At 42.8% G+C, this 19000-nt stretch overlaps 1 long non-coding RNA gene across 1 annotated transcript; it reads right to left on the bottom strand.

Annotated features, from left to right (window-relative positions):
• Positions 1–13409: 13409 nt before the first annotated feature.
• Positions 13410–17218, bottom strand: LOC311515127. The gene is made up of 3 exons (XR_014710057.1): positions 16962–17218; positions 15925–16065; positions 13410–13495 (listed from the first exon to the last, which is right to left on the bottom strand). It is a non-coding gene; the product is annotated as an uncharacterized lncRNA (long non-coding RNA).
• Positions 17219–19000: the final 1782 nt, after the last annotated feature.

The raw sequence follows: 19000 nt of genomic DNA, 5'->3' as shown, positions 1-19000 counted from the left end.
AATGTATTCTTCCTGTGATCTGATAGAAAGTGTTGAGCTATCACCTTAATAACACTAATTAATTTGAGAGAACAACTCAAATTTAGATGATGTCTGAGTTAAATCTGTTAGAACTTGGTTTTAGTCAATATTTTTTTTCAAACCACAGCCATAGGTTTTCTCTTTGCTAGTAAGTACTAAGCAAAGGGGTTACTTACTGACTGCCCATAACAGTGTAACTCACACACCTTCTGGGTGCGGTGTTCTGTCCCATCTAGTGGCACTGAGACCACTTAGGCCATGTCTATACTACCCACCAGATCGGCAGGTAGTGATCGATCTATCGGGGATCGATTTATCATGGCTATTGTAGACGCGATAAATTGATCCCTGATCACTCTGCTGTCGACTCCGGAACTCCACCAGGGCAAGAGGCAGAAGCGGAGTTGACGGGGGGAGCGGCAGCCATCGATCCCGCCCCGTGAGGATGCGAAGTAAGTGATTCTAAGTCAATCTAATATACGTTGACTTCAGCTACGCTATTCTCGATCTCCCCCCCCCCCCCCGAGTGTAGACCAGGCCTTAGAAAGAGATTAATGGGTCTGTTCTACATCCTTAGCTAAGGGCCATATGGCTTTAAGCTTATGCAGTAGAGGTTCATGCACTAAGCTCCAGAGGCCCAAGATTCGATCCTGCCTGCTGATGACTGGCGTCTGTAAGTGTTAAAACAGCGCACCTTATTTTCCATTTTTTTCATCGTCATTGTTCTGTGGAAGTTGATTGTGGAGATACTGGGCAATTTGAGTTCCAGAGCTCCTAATATGAACCCAAACTTATAGCTTTACTGTAGTTTGGCTCTTCCTCTTCATCTCTGCCCTCACATTAGCCCAAATCAGTATGCAATGTCTTATGGGCAGTGGAATTCCTTTTCTGATGCAAACACATCTGATATAGTGAGATGAAAGCAAAGATGATGTCTGGCTAATTACACTGCATGGTGCATGAATGTTATTTTCTTTATTGTTTTATTTTAATCTCATGTCAAAGTATCTTTTTAAGATATCTAATGGAGGTGATAAGTATGAGACATATGATATAGGTAATTCCTAATAATTCTAAATACCTTATCATGGAAGTTTGTTGGAAAATTTCTGTTGACACTAGTTTCAACCAAAAACTAGAAATAGTTTTCGCAAAAATGTTGTGAAAATTGTACAGCTGCTGACGTTTGTATATTGCTCAGGTGCATGCAGAGGTAGGTATTTGCATTGGTGCTGTGCGTAATCATCAGGACTGGTTATGTCGATGCAAAATGCAGTGCATCACTGGTAGCTCTCTGAGTGTGGCCTGCACTGCCATGTGACTCAATGCCTTGTGCATATTAAGTGTTTTTTGTGGGATACCAGTGATTTGCCTAGGGACTTCTGGGAGCTGCCACTTTCTTCAACCCATAATACTTTTAATATCCCATATTTTCTCTGCTTTTTAAAAAACTCCTACAGTCCTGTGCGATGCTTTTAGTTCTCCACCATCTCTCTGACAGAAGCATGGACCCTTCAGAGCACAGGTCTCATGGGAATTGTTAATACAGGACATATGGTACTCCTGTATCTCCAGAGCTCGAATTAGTATTGTTACAACTGGAATTGCGAAGAGGAAGATGCAGAGATGTTCAAGCACAATAACTGGATGCTTATGGACATAATAAAAAAAGCCAGATTGCTGCTGGCATTCACTGGGCAGCTCCACACAGTGGTTTACGGCTTCTGGGTCCTAGATTTGAGCACTGATTGGTGGAATCACATCATACTGAGGATTTGGGATCACAAGCAGTGGCTGCGGAAGTTTTGGATGCGAAAGGCCACGTTCCCAGATCTGTGTGCTGAGCTCATCCCAGACCTCCAGAGCAGGAACAATAAAATGAGATGCAATGACAGTGGAGAAACAAGTGACAATCACACTCTGGAAGCTTGCAATGCTACATTGTTATAGGTTAGTGGGTAATCAGTTTTGGAATTGGAAGATCCACAGTGGGGACTATTGTCATCCAAGTGTGTAAGACCATTAAGCAGCTCCAGCTGCACAAGAGTGTGACTGTCTGTAAAGTACAGGAAAACGTGGATAGATTTGCAGCAATGGGATTCCAGAACTGCAGTGGAGTAATAGCACACAATCTGTATTCTGGCACCAGCCCACCTTGCCACCCAGTACATCAACAGAACAGAATACTCTTCTATAGTTATGCAAGTGCTAGTGGATCACCAGGAATGTTTCCCTGATATCAGCATGGGGAGTTCAGGGAAGGTGTATGATGCTCACATCTTCAAGAACACAGGACTTTTCAAAAAGCTGCTCACAGGGAAGTGCTTCCCTGAATGGTGGATTACCACTGGCAATGTCAAAATGCCAGTAGTGATTCTGGAGGATCCAGCCCATCCTTTGCTCCCCGGGGGCATAGAGCCGTACACTGGCCACCACAACAGCACCGCGGAAGAATTCAACTATTGACTCAGCAGGCTCAAAATGACTCTTGAAAGTACTTTTGGCAGATTAAAGGTAGGCTGGCGTTGTTTGCTCACTAGATTGGATCTTGACAAGAAAAATATCCCCAGGATTATAGCTGAATGTTCTGTACTGCATAATATCTGTGAGGTGGAGGGGGAAAGGCTTTTGCCAGTGTGGAGGGGCAAGGTGGAGTGGCTGTCTGCTGAATTTGACCAGCCAGACACAAGGGCTATTAGAAGAGTCTAGCGTGGAGCTAGGCTGCTGAGGGAGGCCTTAAAAGACCATTTTAACAGTCAGACCCGTAACGTTGTCTGATGCATTTATGAAATAGTGTCTCCTGTGGGTATTTACTGAGATTAAATAAGGATGGGTCTTTGCCTCCTGCTTTGAATTCTGTAATGCTTGAGCAGACTAATAAAGAGTTTGAGTTTCCAAAAATAGAACTTCATTGTGTGCAAAGAAACAGGCAACAAAATTAAAGTTGAAACAAAGACACAAGGTTAAAAAACTTTTACTGACACTATAGCAGAAGAATCATACTTTGCAATCCCAAGTAAAAATGGAAATAAACAGTGAATATTTATGTCCATGTATCTAAAAACTACTTTAATGTAGGTTGTGACTACATATACACTGAGCTGTAGTTTTCACAGGTTGGTGTGTGTGTCGCTGTTGTTCTCATTGTCTAGTGTGGCTAGGGTAGGTAGGTCTAGCATGGTAGGGGTAAGGAATGATATACACCATGCTACAACCTGGGGTATGTTGTGGGGTGTAGGGAGTGAGGGCCAGGGAGTTCTCCAAGGATTGGAAAGCTGCTGAGTCCAGGGTCACTGGGCGTGTCTGTCAGTAATGCTTCGCAACATCTGAGTTTGTTGCCTGAGCAAATCCATTACGTCCTGGTGCATTTTCTAATGTACCTCTTCGTCCTTTTCCCTCCTCTGTAGCAACCACTCTGTCCATTCTCATATCTTCTCCATGGTCCTGTTCAAATGACCTCTCTAATTCCTGAGTTCATGGTCCAAGGCTGTAGAGGGTTGCAGTGTTTTGCAGAATGTTTCCTCTGTAGTACTCTTCTTTCTTCTCCTGAGCTGGGTCAGGCATTCAGAAGGCACCGCTCCAGGCCACCACACCAGAGGCTGCTGGTTAAAACAGACCGCTACGTCATTATATTTACAATCACCACAGCAAGAAAGATACATCTCAACATTCCCTTACTTTATTCCCATTAATACATTTAAGAAATGCTAACTGTCAATTTAGCTTTGGAGCACCTCACTACAGCACCACTCCTGCAGCTCCAACCATGGCAAATGGGAAGGCAGGAGGAGTGCTGTTACCTGGAAACTAGTGCTGGGTGCTCCTCTCCAGATGAGTGTATGGAAAGTGCACTAAATATTGGTACTGTTTTCACCAGTGGTGGTGATTTTAGACAATATCTCACTTCTGATGATGGGCAAAGGCACAGAGAACCTATCTGCTATCGGTGACCTGAAGCTGCCCGGGGTTGGATGCTGCTAGCCTGTTTGCTGCAATGGTGCCAACTGAACTCATCATGGAGTGGCATGGGAAAATCTCCTATAGCAGCAGAGGAAACAAACCTGTCTTCCCAAGTAATCTTCAGGAGAGGATTACGGAGTATTTCCATCAGTTACATCGAGATCTCGCAAGAGAATAAAAGGGACATCCCTGCTTAGATAATGTAATACACCTGGCCCTCTGTTCTTTTGCGTAGAGACTGTCCGATTTGGCCAATGTACATGGCATCAAGCATTCTTAAAACTACAATACCCACCTGTTGACATGAGAAAACAGATTGACAGAGCCAGAAGAGTACCCAGAAGTCACCTACTACAGGACAGGCCCAACAAAGAAAATAACAGAACGCCACTAGCTGTCACCTTCAGCCCCCAACTAAAACCTCTCCAACGCATCATCAAGGATCTACAACCTATCCTGAAAAATGATCCCTCACTCTCACAGATCTTGGGAGACAGACCAGTCCTCGCTTATAGACAGACCCCAAACCTGAAGCAAATACTCTCCAGCAACCACACACCACACAACCAAAACACTAACCCAGAAACCTATCCTTGCAACAAAGCCTATTGCCAACTCTGTCCACATATTTATTCAAGTGACACCATCATAGGACCTAATCACATTAGCCACGTATCAAGGTTCCTTCCCCACTCTGAACTCTAGGGTACAGATGTGGGGACCTGCATGAAAAACCTCCCCAAGCCCTACACCCCCTCTCCTGGGGAAGGCTTGATAAAAATCCTCATCAATTTGCATAGGTGAACACAGACGCAAACCCTTGGATCTTAAGAACAATGAAAAAGCAATCAGGTTCTTAAAAGAAAAATTTTAATAGAAGAAAAAGTAAAAGAATCACCTCTGTAAAATCAGGATGTAAATACCTTACAGGGTAATCAGATTCAAAACATAGAGAATCCCTCTAGGCAAAACCTTAAGTTACAAAGAGACACAAAAACAGGAATATACATTCCATTCTGCACAACTTATTTTATCAGCCATTTAAACAAAACAGAATCTAACGCATATCTAACTAGATTGCTTATTAACTTTTTACAGGAGTTCTGACCTCCATTCCTGCTCTGGTCAGACAACAAAAGACAACACAGACAGAGAGAACCCTTTGTTCCCCCCCCCCTCCAGCTTTGAAAGTATCTTGTCTCCTCATTGGTCATTTTGGTCAGGTGCCAGCGAGGTTGTCTTAGCTTCTTAACCCTTTACAGGTGAAAGGGGTTTTCCTCTGGCCAGAAGGGATTTAAAGGTGTTTACCCTTCCCTTTATATTTATGACTCCACGCTCTTAGGGGCTCGTTGACCAGCACATCTACCAATGTGATATATGCCATCATGTGCCAGAAATGCCCCTCTGCCATGTACATTGGCCACACCGGACAGTCTCTGCACAAAAGAATAAATGGACACAAATCTGACATCAGGAATCATAACATTCAAAAACCAGTAGGAGAACATTTAAACACTTCAACCTCTCTGGCCACTCAGTAAAAGATCGAAGGGTGGCAATTTTGCAACCGAAAAGCCTCAAAAACAGACTCCAATGAGAAACTGCTGAGCTTGAATTAATATCTAACCAGATACCATTAACTTGGGTTTGAAAGAGACTGGGAATGGCTGGGTCATTACACATATTGAATCTATTTCCCCATGTTAAGTATCCTCACACCTTCTTGTCAACTGTCCAAATGGGTTATCTTGATTATCACTACAAAAGTTTTTTTCTCCTGCTGATAATAGCTCATCTTAACTAATTAACCTTTTTCAATTTGTCTGACAACTTCCACCTTCACTGTATGTGTATATGTATATATATATTCTTATAATATGTTCCATTCTATGCATCCGATGAAGGGGGCTGTAGCCCACAAAAACTTATGCTCTAATAAATTTGTTAGTCTCTAAGTTGCCACAAGTACTCCTGTTCTTTTTGCAGATACAGGCTAACACAGCTGCTACTCTGAAACCTAACAGATCTCTGTGTGCATGGAGCTGGCATGGTCAGATGCACTTAACAAAGATGAGAGCTGGTAGGTCAACTTACGAACGTGATCAATCAGAAAAAGGCATTTTAAAAACACATGCATTTTTTTAAAGGGAGGTATGGGAAGCAGGTTTCCAGTGTCTGTGACCCCGCGGCAACAGAGTTTACTGTTGCGGAGATAGGGGCATTTGGGTCAGCTGCTGGAGGACTGTTAGGGTCAATGTGGGGAGGGACAGCTCAGAGGTTTGCGCATTGGCCTGCTAAACCCAGGGTTGTCAGTTCAATCCTTGAGGGGGCCATTTAGGGGTCGGGGCAGAAATTGGGGATTGGTCCTGCTTTGAGCAGGGGGTTGGACTAGATGACTTCCTGTGGTTCCTTCCAACCCTGATATTCTATGAAACTAGTGCAGTGTCTACATTATAGGTCAACCATGGCTCTGTGTCACTGTAACAGGGTGCTTACATTAGCGGGAGACAAATTATGGTTGACATGCATAAGCACATGCACAGGTAGGTTCACAGAAGTTGACCTGACTTTGTAGTGTAGACCAGGCCTCAGTCCCTACTGTCAGAATTAGCCGATAAAATAGAGGCTCCTAAGAGAGGTTTTGCAAAAGTTTGCAACACCATTGCCATCCATTATTTAGGTCCTGATCGATGATCTGTTGAGTGGACACCCCCTATGCCTGAATGGATATGCAATCCATTTCATATTACAGGAGAGGGGTAACCTCCTCTCAAGTCAATGGAGTTAAACATTTGTCAAATAAGTGTACGTGAAAGCAGAATCAGGAATTAGACATATTCATATATACTAGCGAAATATTCCAAAGAACAATATAACCTGTGGAAAACTTGAACACAACTTGGAATATATATATATATATATATATATATATATATATAGTGTATATATGTGGGTATATAGGGAGAGAGTGGTTAATGACTTCCTATCTATCTCTAACATTACATAAAAATGCAAACAACTCTAACTCTGCAAATAACTTCAAGGAGACGATATTCTCTTCTCACTGCATATAGTGTTTAAATAAACATAGTTGTTAAATACAAGCGTTCTATGCCTCCGTAAGAACCACACACTGTTTCCTCTAGCAGAGTGGTTTCTCTTTGGATGAAAAATTGTTGACAGAGTCAGGCTATTTTCTTGGTGTTATTTATTTATAGATCTACCCAAACCCTCTTTCCCTCAGTAGCAGTATGAACAGATGGCATGCAGGCAGACATCTGTTACAGAACTCCTAGCTAAGGCACCCCAGCCCTGTTCCAAGAAGCAGCTGTCCTCTTGCCTCTGCTTCTCCTGTGGACTCTCAGCTGACTGGACATCGTATCCTTCCAGAGGCTGCACAGAACTCAGTCTTGCCCCCCACTTAACACACAGCTTTCTCCCACTCATCAGCCCCTGAGGTTGGAACCTACGAAATCCTGTTGGCTACACTCTCTCTCTCTGTCACATGGACTGGTCAGGCGGCCTGAGCCTTAGCTACTTTTTTTGGTGTTCACCTGATCTTCACTAGAGTAGCACCTCAGCTGCGTGTTTAAACCCACCCCGCCCTTTCCCTTAGTAAAGTCCTATTCCTTGCATCAATGACCCCAGTGCCTGAAAAGCAATTATAAATAACTTTCCATGGAACTCCAGAACCCAAATGCCTACATAATCTGTAAAATAGTTACATTTCCATTCTGGACTAACGACTAATGGTTAAAAAGTCCATAAGCAACATCTCTGTCAAAAACACATTCAGCTAAAGCAATGTAGTGGTTTAATAACACACAGAACAAAACCAAAATAGTTCAGATAAATGAGGCCTATCATCTATTAACTCATGAACAGTCCCCCCCACATTTCCTGGAGTCTATAATTCTGTTTATATATGACTCCTTCCCAAATGTCTGTGATTCTTGAGCAGCAACTGAATGGCTATTGCTTCTCCCAAATGAATGTTTGTCATTAAGAATCATATAGCAGTAAATAGTCTGATCATTCAGTGTTTTATGGGGGTGGGTACTGATTGCTTTAATTCAAATGTTAGTGTATGTCTCATCTGTGGATTATACGAAAGAGCCCTTAGGAATCCATAGTTAAGAGAAGCAAGGTGCTTTGCTCATTTTTGATCCTGATCCTGCAAATACTTGGGCATGTTGTGAGGCCCTGGGTTTCCATCTCGTTACCTGCCTTGTTGAATGTGTAAGTGGGTTATTAGTGAGATGCCATGGGTTACAGTGTCTACGTATGCTGATGACACCCCACTGTGTATTTCCATCCCATCTGACCCAGCCAAACTGATTGATTTCCTTAACTGGGGCACAGGTGAGTGCTAACAGGCTGAGACTCAGTCTGTATATGGCTGAGATGGGTTCATCAAGAAGATGTGGCAAGGAATAACATCTGTCTCTTTAGAGAAGGAACCTGCTTTTTGTCATTCAGCCTAGTGGTCTCCCAGAATCATAGAAACATAGCACTGGAAGGGACCTCCAGAGATAATCCAGTCCAGTCCCCTATACTCAGACAGGACTAAGCATTATCTAGAAGTACACCATCTTTGACAAGTTTGTCTAACTTGTTCTGGAAAAACCTCCAATGATAGAGCAGATTCCCAGCTGCTACTAGATTATTAGGTAATCTGGTGAGCCTTTGATTGGATGGTCCACATCATTATCACCATGTCCAGATCACAACTGTCATGGGGGTACACTCTCCACTGGGACACCTCCTTGTGGCTTATATGGGGATTAGCTCTACATTGGTCTGATGTTTCCTCCTTCAGTTGCTCTCACTGTGGTCTCAGTCTCTCTCTCTTTCTCTCTGGACTCATGTTACTCCCTTTCATGACTCAGCCCCACGGCCAGGTCACTATAGTCCTCCCCTTCCAGGGTATCAAAGTCCTTCCAGACCAACTGTCCAGTTGGTGTCTCCCACAATCCTGTGCCACTTCCCAGTGGCAGGTAGGAGAACCCAGGCCTGCCCACTATTCTGGGTTCCAGCCCAGAGACCCTACAATCAGCATCCAATGTCTGTACAATCTTTAACCTGGCTGATCTTTCCCTGGGCTACTTCCTATACCATGTCCCACAAGCTCTCTTCTCCACCCTTCTGGATAAACATTTCCCTCAGTATCAGGTTCCCAGGGCTTCTTTCTTGCCTTGGGTTCCTCTTTTTCCTTTCTAAGCCCAGAGAGTGACTCCTGATTTCCACATTGCAGCCATGTTCTGCTGAAAACTTCCTTGTTTTATACCTTAGCCAGCTTCTCAATCAACAGGGCGTTATTAGCCACTAGTCATTTTCAATCAAGCCAGACTCTCCATTAGATGCGGCATATAGAGCTAATTTCTCCTATCTGTGCCACCTTAACCTCTTCCAGGCTGGTGTGGGATGAACATCGTATCTCAACCACCATGGCCAACTCAGCCATCTCAGTTGGCTCAGATGGGTAAAACTAGTCTTAGGGTATGTCTACACTGCACTTGAGCTAGAGCCTTGGCTCTGGGACTCTCCCCCTTTGCAGGGTCCCACCGACGGACTCCCACCTGAGCCCAAATATCTACACTGCAATTAAACAGCCCCATAGCCAGAGCCCCATGAGCCGGAGTCAGCTGACACGGGCCAGCTGCAAGTGTTTAACTGCAGTTTAGACATATCCTTATAGTCCTCCTGTGTCTACATACTTGTGGCATTAACTCAGTTGTCCCACTCCCAACACCAAAGAAAAGAAGAACCTTTGAATTACTGTTTCATTAGGTCAGGAAACAGGGTAACACACATTTAAGGATGATGTTGTCTTATCTTGTTGAGTAAGACACAACCTGTTTGTAATATGGGTGTAATATTTACCCAATTTTCAAGTGGTTCAGTGAGGCTTAAAATTTGTAAATTACTTTGACCTACTCAAATGAAAGGTTCTGATTAAACTCCTTCCATGTGTGTGTTCCATTTTCTTTTAAATTCTTTCTAAATTCCCTATTTACTCCTAGTTTTGTTTGGAAAAAAGTCCCAACATTGTATTATGGCCCCAGGCTTTTGAACTTGTTCCTGACGTAAAAAAAATCTGTTGACGTACAGTTTCTTGTAATAAATTTTGAGAATATTTAGTCACCTCAAAAATCTCTATTTTTCTCTAATAAGAAGAAAAGCAGATTCCTTAGCTTTTCTTATAGCTGGGAAAGAATTCTCTCAGGTAGCTCACAGTCTTTCTCCATCTAGTGTCCCATCTCTGGCCATTGTAGATATTTGCTAATAGCAATCACAGATGGGCCATATGCCATTGTTGGAAACCTCATCATACCAGCCCCTTCATAAATTTACCAAGCTCAGTCTTAAAATTTTTTAACTTTTTAAGTTAAGTTTTTGCCCCCATTATCCTTTTGGAAGGTTCTTCCAAAACTTCTCTCCTATGAAGTTTAGAAATCTAAACTTATTGATGGCCAGCTTATATTCCTTTGTTCTTGTGCCAACATTGGCCCTTAACTTAAATAACATTTATCTCCCCCTGGTCTTTATCCTTCAATGTGTTTATAGACAGCAATCATATCTCCCTTCAGCCTTTGTTTTATTAGTTTAAACAAGCTAAGCACCTTAAGTCTCATTTCATCAGGAAAGTTGTCCATTCCTTTGATCATCCTTGTAGCCCTTCTCTGTACCTGTTCCTATCTGCTATGAACCATGGCATGGAAGAGCAATTTTTTAAAAAGCAGCTACAATTTAATTTTGTAAATTAAGAAGGGGTGTCTAGGACAGGTGAGCAAATGGTGAAATGATTTAATTAAATCATTGCTGTTCACCTAAGGGTGAAAATGTAGCATTTTTACTATGGGAAAAGTCCTGCCCCCCACTGGTGTTGTGTGCAGTACTGAGTTTAAACAACAGAGGGAAAATCATAATTGTTGTGAAACATCCTGTAGGAGTCTGGAAAAATGAATCCTGCATGCTGCCATTCAAGAGATGCGTATCTATGTCGGGAAGTGTGATCACAATTATCCAAAAAGGTCATTAAATCCGTATGCCAAGGGGTTTACATAAAATATTTTGCAGTTGCCTTTTATGCAGTGTTTATCTGAAGATCTCAAAATACTTTTTCTAAATGTTGGGTAAGCATTATCCCATTTTAGGCCACAGAGACATGAAGTCTTGACTGAGATCACACAGCAGGTCAGTGACTTCACTGGGGTGGAATAGAATCCAAGTGTCCTACCTCCCTTTTCCCAGACTTAACTATTATAGTTTGTTCCTTCTGTCATGTGCCATGTCAGGCATATGCTCAGGAGCAATGGAAATGCAAGCCTCTGGGACTCTTTTAAGTTGTAATGGGAAAAAACTTAGTTGAGAGACTCAACAGCTGATAGTTTGGGCAAATTGGAACAGAATTACATGGGCCCAGCAGAAGTTACCTCTTGCTTTCAGGACTATCCACCTGCCAGAATTCAAAGTCCTGCTGTAATCCATGCAGGTGTTAAAGATCTGCAAAAGAAGGCAGCAAGAATTTCTAATTGTGGACAGTGTTTGGCAACCTAAAGTTAGGGGTTGCTGCTGCTGCTGCTCACTATAATAGTGAAACCAAATGTTATATAGGAGACTTTGTTGTGGGAAGAAATATGTAGTTTCAATATCAGGAAGACCATTCCAATTAAAAGCTCTATTTGGCTATGACACAATTTCCTTAGGGCAGTGGTGGAATTATAAGCACCATCATTTGAGTTATATAAAGCCTAGAATCATAGATATGTAGGACTGGGAGGGACCTTGAGAGGTCATCAAGTACAGTCCCCCATCCCTCAGCTGAGGCAGGACCAAGTATACCTAGACAATCCCTGACAGTTGTTTGTCCAGCCTGTTTTTATCAAATTCCAAGGACAAGGATTCCACACCCTTCTTAGGTAATCTATTCCAGTGTTAACTATCTTTACAGTTAGAAAGTTTTTCCTAATATCCAACCTAAATCTCCCCTGCTGATAAGTCGATTACTTCTTGTCCTGCCCTTGGTAGACATGGAGCACCATCTTCAACAATTGAACACTGTCTTCTTTTTGACAATCTTGTAGATATTTGAGGACTGTTATCAGGTCCACCGGTAACTTTCTCTTCTGTAGGCTAAAGATGCCCAATTCTTTCAGCCTTTCTACATAGGTCAGGTTTTCTAAACCTTTTATCATTTTATTACTCTACTCTACTCTGGACTCTCTCCAATTTGTTCACATCTTTCTTAACACATGGTGCCAAAAACTGGACTCAGTACTCCAGCTGAGGTCTCACCAGTGCCAAATAGAATGTTACATTTACCTCCCGGATCTTACATATGACACTCATGTCAATAAGCCCCAGAATGCCTTGTTTGTAACAGCATCACACTGTTGACTCATTCAATTTGTGATTCACTATAAACTCCAGATCCTCTTCCGCAGTACTACCACCGAGCCACTTATTCCCCATTTTGTAGATGAACATTTGAATTTTTTCTTCCTAAGTGTAGTACTTTGCAGTTGTCTTTATTAAATGTTATCTTGTTGATTTCAGACCAATTCTCCAGCTTATCAAGGTCCTTATGAATTCTAATCTCATCCTCCAAAGTGCTTTCAATCCTTCCCACCTTGGTGTCATCTGAAATGTTTATAAATATACTCTCTATTCCATTTTCCAAGTTATTAATGGAATAATACTGGACCAAGGACAGACTCCTGCAAGGCCCTGCTTGATATATTTCTCCCAGTTTGACAGCAAACCACTGATAACTACTCTTTGAGAATGGCCTTTCAACCAGTTGTGCACCCAGTTTTTCAGAATTTAATCTGGATCATATTTCCCTTGTTCACTTATGGGATCATCATGCGGGACTGTGTCAAAAGCCTCACTAAAATCAATGACTGGACAAAGCATAGCACATAGGTTTGTTGTGGCAAGAGATGGACTAAAATTATTGCTAGTTGGAGGTGGAAAGGTTCTCTTTTTTTCTGTCTTGGTTTTCCATTCAGGTATAAGATGAATCTATCTTAAATTATTTATAAGCAACAGATAACATTTGTCTTTTGAAAAAACAGAAAAAGAAAAAAAGGACTTAAATGTGATTCACAGACTATAAAGGCAGTTGAAGGGCATAAATCCACACCGTGTAGAGGTCAAGCATAGGAGTTTATTATGTACAGCACTGACGGAGTGTCATCTAGCTTATTAGGCTCAGAGACACTGCCAATTAATTGATTACAATGGAATATATGGATTTTTCATGGGCAGGGAAAGTAACGGGGTAGGCAGTTCCACATCCCCGGATAGATCTAGCTGCAAGACATGATAGCACAGTAGCCAATGGTCAAAAAGTTACATAATGTCTCCGCCCATGGTCTCAATGTTACCAAATTAACAGTTAGCATTTAATTAATACTTTAATAAATGTATTAGTCTAGAATATATGTTGGATTTAATTTGGAGTCCATAGAAATGAAGTAGCTCCTTTGATTGTCCAACAGATACATATCTAGGGGTAAAAGCAAAGAAACAGTGACAGTATATGGCAATAAAGATTGTCTTTCAAGTTGCTTATTTGTGTTTTAAGGCAGGCATTGGTTCCTAGGAAAGGAAGGTGGGAGGAGGCCATATCTTATACTGACATGTTCCAACCTTTTCATAAATTTAAGGTTGGATGGGTGGGAAGAACATCTCCCTACAGAAGAAACTAACACAACAGAAACAGGGTTTCTTTGTTCTATTTGCAACTTTGAATAAGACACAATTATTGCCCCCTACATCTCACGTTTTGCTGACCAGGCATATCTTAGCAAAAGCAAGGTTATCTTTGGTTATTTTGCTTTCTCTTAGCTATTGCTAGGCCTCTGACCTCTTGACCAAACTCTGGAGTTTGGGCCTGTACACAAATCCATATACTAGGTTATTACATCAGCAATGGATTTTAACCCTTCAGTCCCTCCTCTTGACCCTAGGGTTTTCTAACCCGCCAGGTCAAATATACTAATTTTAATGTACCCAGTCTATTTTGGAGTCACCGGTAAAGCACCAATACCATTAGGAATGTCAGTATAGACACTCGCACATACCTTGACAAAACAGCACCCAGATCCATCTCCAGGGGACCTTATCACCTGAGATGGCATTGCCCATAATCATCGCTTTAACCTCCACTGTCTGGTTCCGTGCCTTTGAGTACTTTACATCGGCCTGATCCATGGTTTCCCCTATCAGGGTGTACCTCAGACTGCCTTCCCCAATATGCCTCGGGCCTCGGCCACCAACTCCTTGATCTTCACCTGCAGGGCCTTTAGACCTCCTCTAGATACTTACTGCAGTCGTGCCATTCCGGATTATACGTTAGGTTGCCTATTATTGGCTGAATACGGTGGAGCCGCATCCCGTCAACAGTCAGGGTTACCCTTTGGGGAACCAACATGCACATGGATGGATGCCTTGAGGGGCAGGGCTTTCCATTTAGCTTGATGGAGTGGTTTTGGGCAGTCACACACCAGTATATTTATTTGGACCAGCTCCGTGTGCACCAGTTTTTTAGTGATGGCCACTTCGAACCTAGACAGATTCGTTAGAGTATAGTATGGGCATGTACACATTAGAGTGGGTGCAACATTCACTAGGATACAATGCTCTTTCAGCGACCTCGGAGTATGCAACGCCTTCTGTCTTAATAACATGAGCCCTCCTTCATACTGGCAGGGAGGTCACCATTCTGGCTTGCTGTAAATGAGGGGTGCCCAGGGGTACTAAAAGGTTAAAGAGTATACTGTGACCTGTCCAAACTGGTCTTTGGACTCTCATTGATTCTCTGGTTTTTTATGCCCACAGAGAGGTACTGGGGAGATAGGGTTCCACTAACTCCATTAGGGCTGGGTGGACCCGGCCGTGAAGGAGATCGGTTACAATTCCCTGTGTGGTGATGGCCAAAGTTTGTCCTACTCTCCAACAACTCTCCTCCAGTGCCTTCATTTTAGTAGTATTTATTAGCAGGCTGGTGACTTCGTGACCCAGGTATTTTGTTATATTCAATGAGGTGGATACAGAGGTTGACAGATCCTTTCAGCTGTCTAGGATCAATCGGCTGGCCCTATGAGTATCCAATTCTCCCGGAGCATTAGAGATTACAGCGTCTGCCAGCCTTGATTTAAGTTGGTCCCTCCTCTCAGCTTGGCGTGCTATGGTATAGATGTTGCTAACAGAATTACCTGCACCGAACCATCCTGCAAAGGTATCTAGTAATCCCCTCTTGTGTCTGGTTAAGCGTTCACCAATTTGGTTTGTTAGGCTAGTAACATTTCTACTCATTCGAGGCCTGACCTTTTCACACTGCCTGTTCACTTCCTGTAATGGAATACGCACCTCAACCCTGTAAGTGTGGAATACCACCGAGGTGAGGACTGGTAGTGCTGATCCTATCATTACCAATCCTGGTTCTGGAACAGGGATTTGTTCAGGGCGTGACACACAGTCAGGTGGTTCCACTCTGTCTCTGATAACTTGGTTAATTGTTACCAGTCGTGGGCATTCTAATTTGGGCCATTGTTTAACAAATTTATGCCATGCCTTTGGGGATACCTCCGTCTATGCTTTAAGTGGTAAGCCCCATTCTGAATTAACAGGCCTAACTTCCACAGGTACCATGTCTGTTTAATTGGCACATGATCTTTCATGAGTGTTTGGTTTCTTTCCCACAAAATCCCACACAAATTCCAGTATCGAGGTCTGTGTGTTTTCCTCCCCAGCCATCATGGTAATATGCCATGTAATTGTGTTCAAATGAGGGGTGGCCCAGGACCTTGTAGTCCCCTTCACTAGTAGTATGCAGCTGTCCCCCTTTAAAGGTAATCCGGACACTGGTTGCATTAAGTACAGAACTGTCCCTTGAAGAGGGCCACAGCATCGTCTAAGGGTGTTACCCTGTACCTGGCACACTACTTGCGTCCTTCCTCATGCACCACAGGGACAGCAGGAGCCACAGCAGGAGCCTCGCCATGGTCACTCTGGTTGTCCTGGTCACCCTCCAGTTCTTCCTCCTTCACCTTCTTTTGTTTACCTGTGGAGACACTTGTGGAAACATTGTTAGTATTGACAGATGCTGATTTAAAATAGTAAAGCATCTTTTTTTATAGAGGGCCACCATCAGTGTTTCAGGGCAGCTCTCATTTGTCTCCACTCCAGATGAGCTGGAGACTGGATGGCATGGAGCAGCAGAGCCCATATGCACTCCAGGGATACTGGCTCCTCCCCCCCTCCCCCCCCCGGCTTATACCAGAAGTGATTTTTATACACACAGCCTTGTTCTTCCAATTTACTTTTTTCTTCTGGGCTTATGGTTGCATATAGTTTTTAAAATTTACTTCCTCTTCGTGCACTACAGCTGCACAAACTATAATAGGACTTGCTTGTGCAATTTCTTTGGCCCGTTTATTTGCCCAGTAATTTTCTTTTTGTTTTTTGCTTGAGATTTTATTATGTGCTTTTATCTTTACTGCTGCCAGTTCTGATGGTAGTTTGGCAGCTTCTGTTAGTCTTTGAATTGCCTCCATATTATTAATTGGCTTGCCAGTTGTTGTTATAAAACCCCTGTGTGACCACACTTCCATGTAGTCATGTACTATTCCGAATGCATATCCGCTGTCTGTGTATACAGTGAGCTTCTTGCCTTCCCCCACTCTCAAAGCTTCAATGAGGGCTGTTAGCTTTGCTTCTTGTGCTGACTTTGATCCTTCCATCTGACCTGACGCTATCACTGTCCCATCACTGAGTACCACTGCCCATCCAGTGTGTGGCACTCCATTTTCATACTTTCTTGATTTATCTACATACAGAATTATATTTGAATTCTTTAATAGCTTTTCTTTAACTCTCCCCAAGACTTCCTCTTCTCTATTTATAAGACATTCGTGAACCTCTCCCTCTATGTTCAGACATTCAGCTACATTTATTCCTTTGTCACTTACTATAGAGAAGTTGGGGTTTTGCAAGCACAATGTTGATTTTCACTGACTCCTGCGGTCATCTGTTACAGATCTTAGCTGCCCGATATTAAGGAGATTAATAAGTGTATGGGGTGTATGTAGCAGTAATTTCCCTGTGAGGGTGTATGATTCACAAGCTTTTACCGCCTACGTAGCACAATCCAGAGCAGCTACGCACTCCACTCCAGTTGTCCTTGGGATACAGGGGGTCTCAAGGTAGATAGGTATGCTACTGGAGGTTGCTTATCTCCCTGAAGTTGTGTCAATACAGCTGAGTATCGAGTTTCACTATGGCTGCAGTAAAGGTGGAACGGCTTTCCTATATCGGGTAAACCCAGGCTGGGGGCAGAGGCTAAAGCCTGTTTTATTTTTATAAATGCCTTCTCTTGTTCTGTACCCCATATTACTAACTCATTTGCAGGCTTTCCTTCTCTAGTGAGGCTTTGAATTTGGTTCCGCTACTTTTGAGTACTCCGAAATATATGTTCTACAGAAATTGAGGCGTCCCAGCACCTTTTGGACTTCCTTAACTGTCCATGGTTTTTTTAACTCTTGAATTGCTTGCTTTCTGTTTACTGTGAGTGCTTTCTGTCCCCGTGATATGTTATGCTTTAGATATAAAACTTGCTGCTGTTGCAGTTGAGCTTTCTTCTCGCTTAATTTAAATTCTGCCTCGCGAAGATGTATAAACAGTCTGCTTAGGGTTTTTAAATGGTCCTTTTTATTTGAACTGGCAATTAGCAAGTCATTTACATACTGCAATATTACAGTATCCCCTTCCAAAGGCACTTGTGCTATTACTTCTACCATCATCTTGTGGGAGATAGAGGGAGAATTATGGAACCCCTGGGGTACTCGGGTCCAAGTGTACTGCTGGTCTTCCACTGTAAATGCAAATTTCTCCTGACTTTCTTTTGCAAGGGGAATACTCCAAAATCCATTAGCTATATCCAGGACTGAGAATACGGAGTGTCCTGGTTTTAGCAAATTAAGGATAGTGGCAGGGCTTGCCACAAGAGGATGTGCCTTTGGAGTCACCCAGTTAAGGTGGGTATTGTCTATAGTTAACCTCCAGGTCCCATTTGGCTTCTGGACGGGCCAAATTGGGAAGTTGGTTATGGAGGTGGCTTTTTTAATTACTTCTTTAAATTTTAAATTAGTGACTATAATTTTAACTGCCTCTAAGGCTTCTGGTTTAATTGGATACTGCTGTGGGCTTTATGAGTTGACTGTTCTACAGATATGGGCTTCATGTTTACTAGCCCACAATCTTGTTTATCTGTTGCCCACACTTTAGGGTGAAGAGAACACAGTGTTTCTACTGGACTCCCCCCCTGGTATTATTGCTTACTACTGGCAATCATGGCTATATTTTGAGATAATTTCTTCTGTTTGGACCTTTTGGCCCATTTAATGCAGCTAGCTCTGGGGTTGATTACTCCCCCGAGCTCCTTAAGGAGATTTATGCCGCAAATTGTGTCTCCCTGCTCGGCAAACCCAAATTTGACTGACTGTGACTATATCTTTAAATTCTATTTTTACTGGCTGGTTTAGGGTTGCTTTTAATCTTCCTCCTCCCACCCTTCAATCCATATGGTTCGACAGGTGAGGGGGAGATCTTGGCTGGTTATTGATACCAAGGCTCCTGTGTCTATTGACATGTTGCATGGTCGGCCCCCCACTCGTGCATTAAGAAACATCCTGGGGTTGCCTTCAGTTCCAGCCACAGAGGCCGCTAATACCTATTTGCTAGACAGGAGTTTGAGCAACTCCTGGATTTGTTTATTTTTTTCTTTTTCTTGGGTACTAGTTGTATCAGGTTTATTCTGTTTGTTTGGTCACTGGCTCTCCTTACCACCCCCCGGGGTGGAAGCAGTCTTCCTTTAAGTGGCTGCTCCTTTTACAATTACTGCATATTTTGATTTTATTTTTATTTTTACAGTTACGTGCTAGATGTCCAAGCTTTGCATGTGAAGCAGGTAGTGGTTTTGATTGCATGAACTGCTGTAATTTCCTCAGAG

This window comes from Lepidochelys olivacea (genome assembly GCF_965140295.1).
Source record: "Lepidochelys olivacea isolate rLepOli2 genome assembly, chromosome: 1".
In the NCBI taxonomy this organism is placed as follows: Eukaryota; Metazoa; Chordata; order Testudines; family Cheloniidae; genus Lepidochelys; species Lepidochelys olivacea.
The sequence above is the reverse complement of the archived record's forward strand: the minus strand, read 5'-3'. Positions and strand labels throughout refer to the sequence as shown.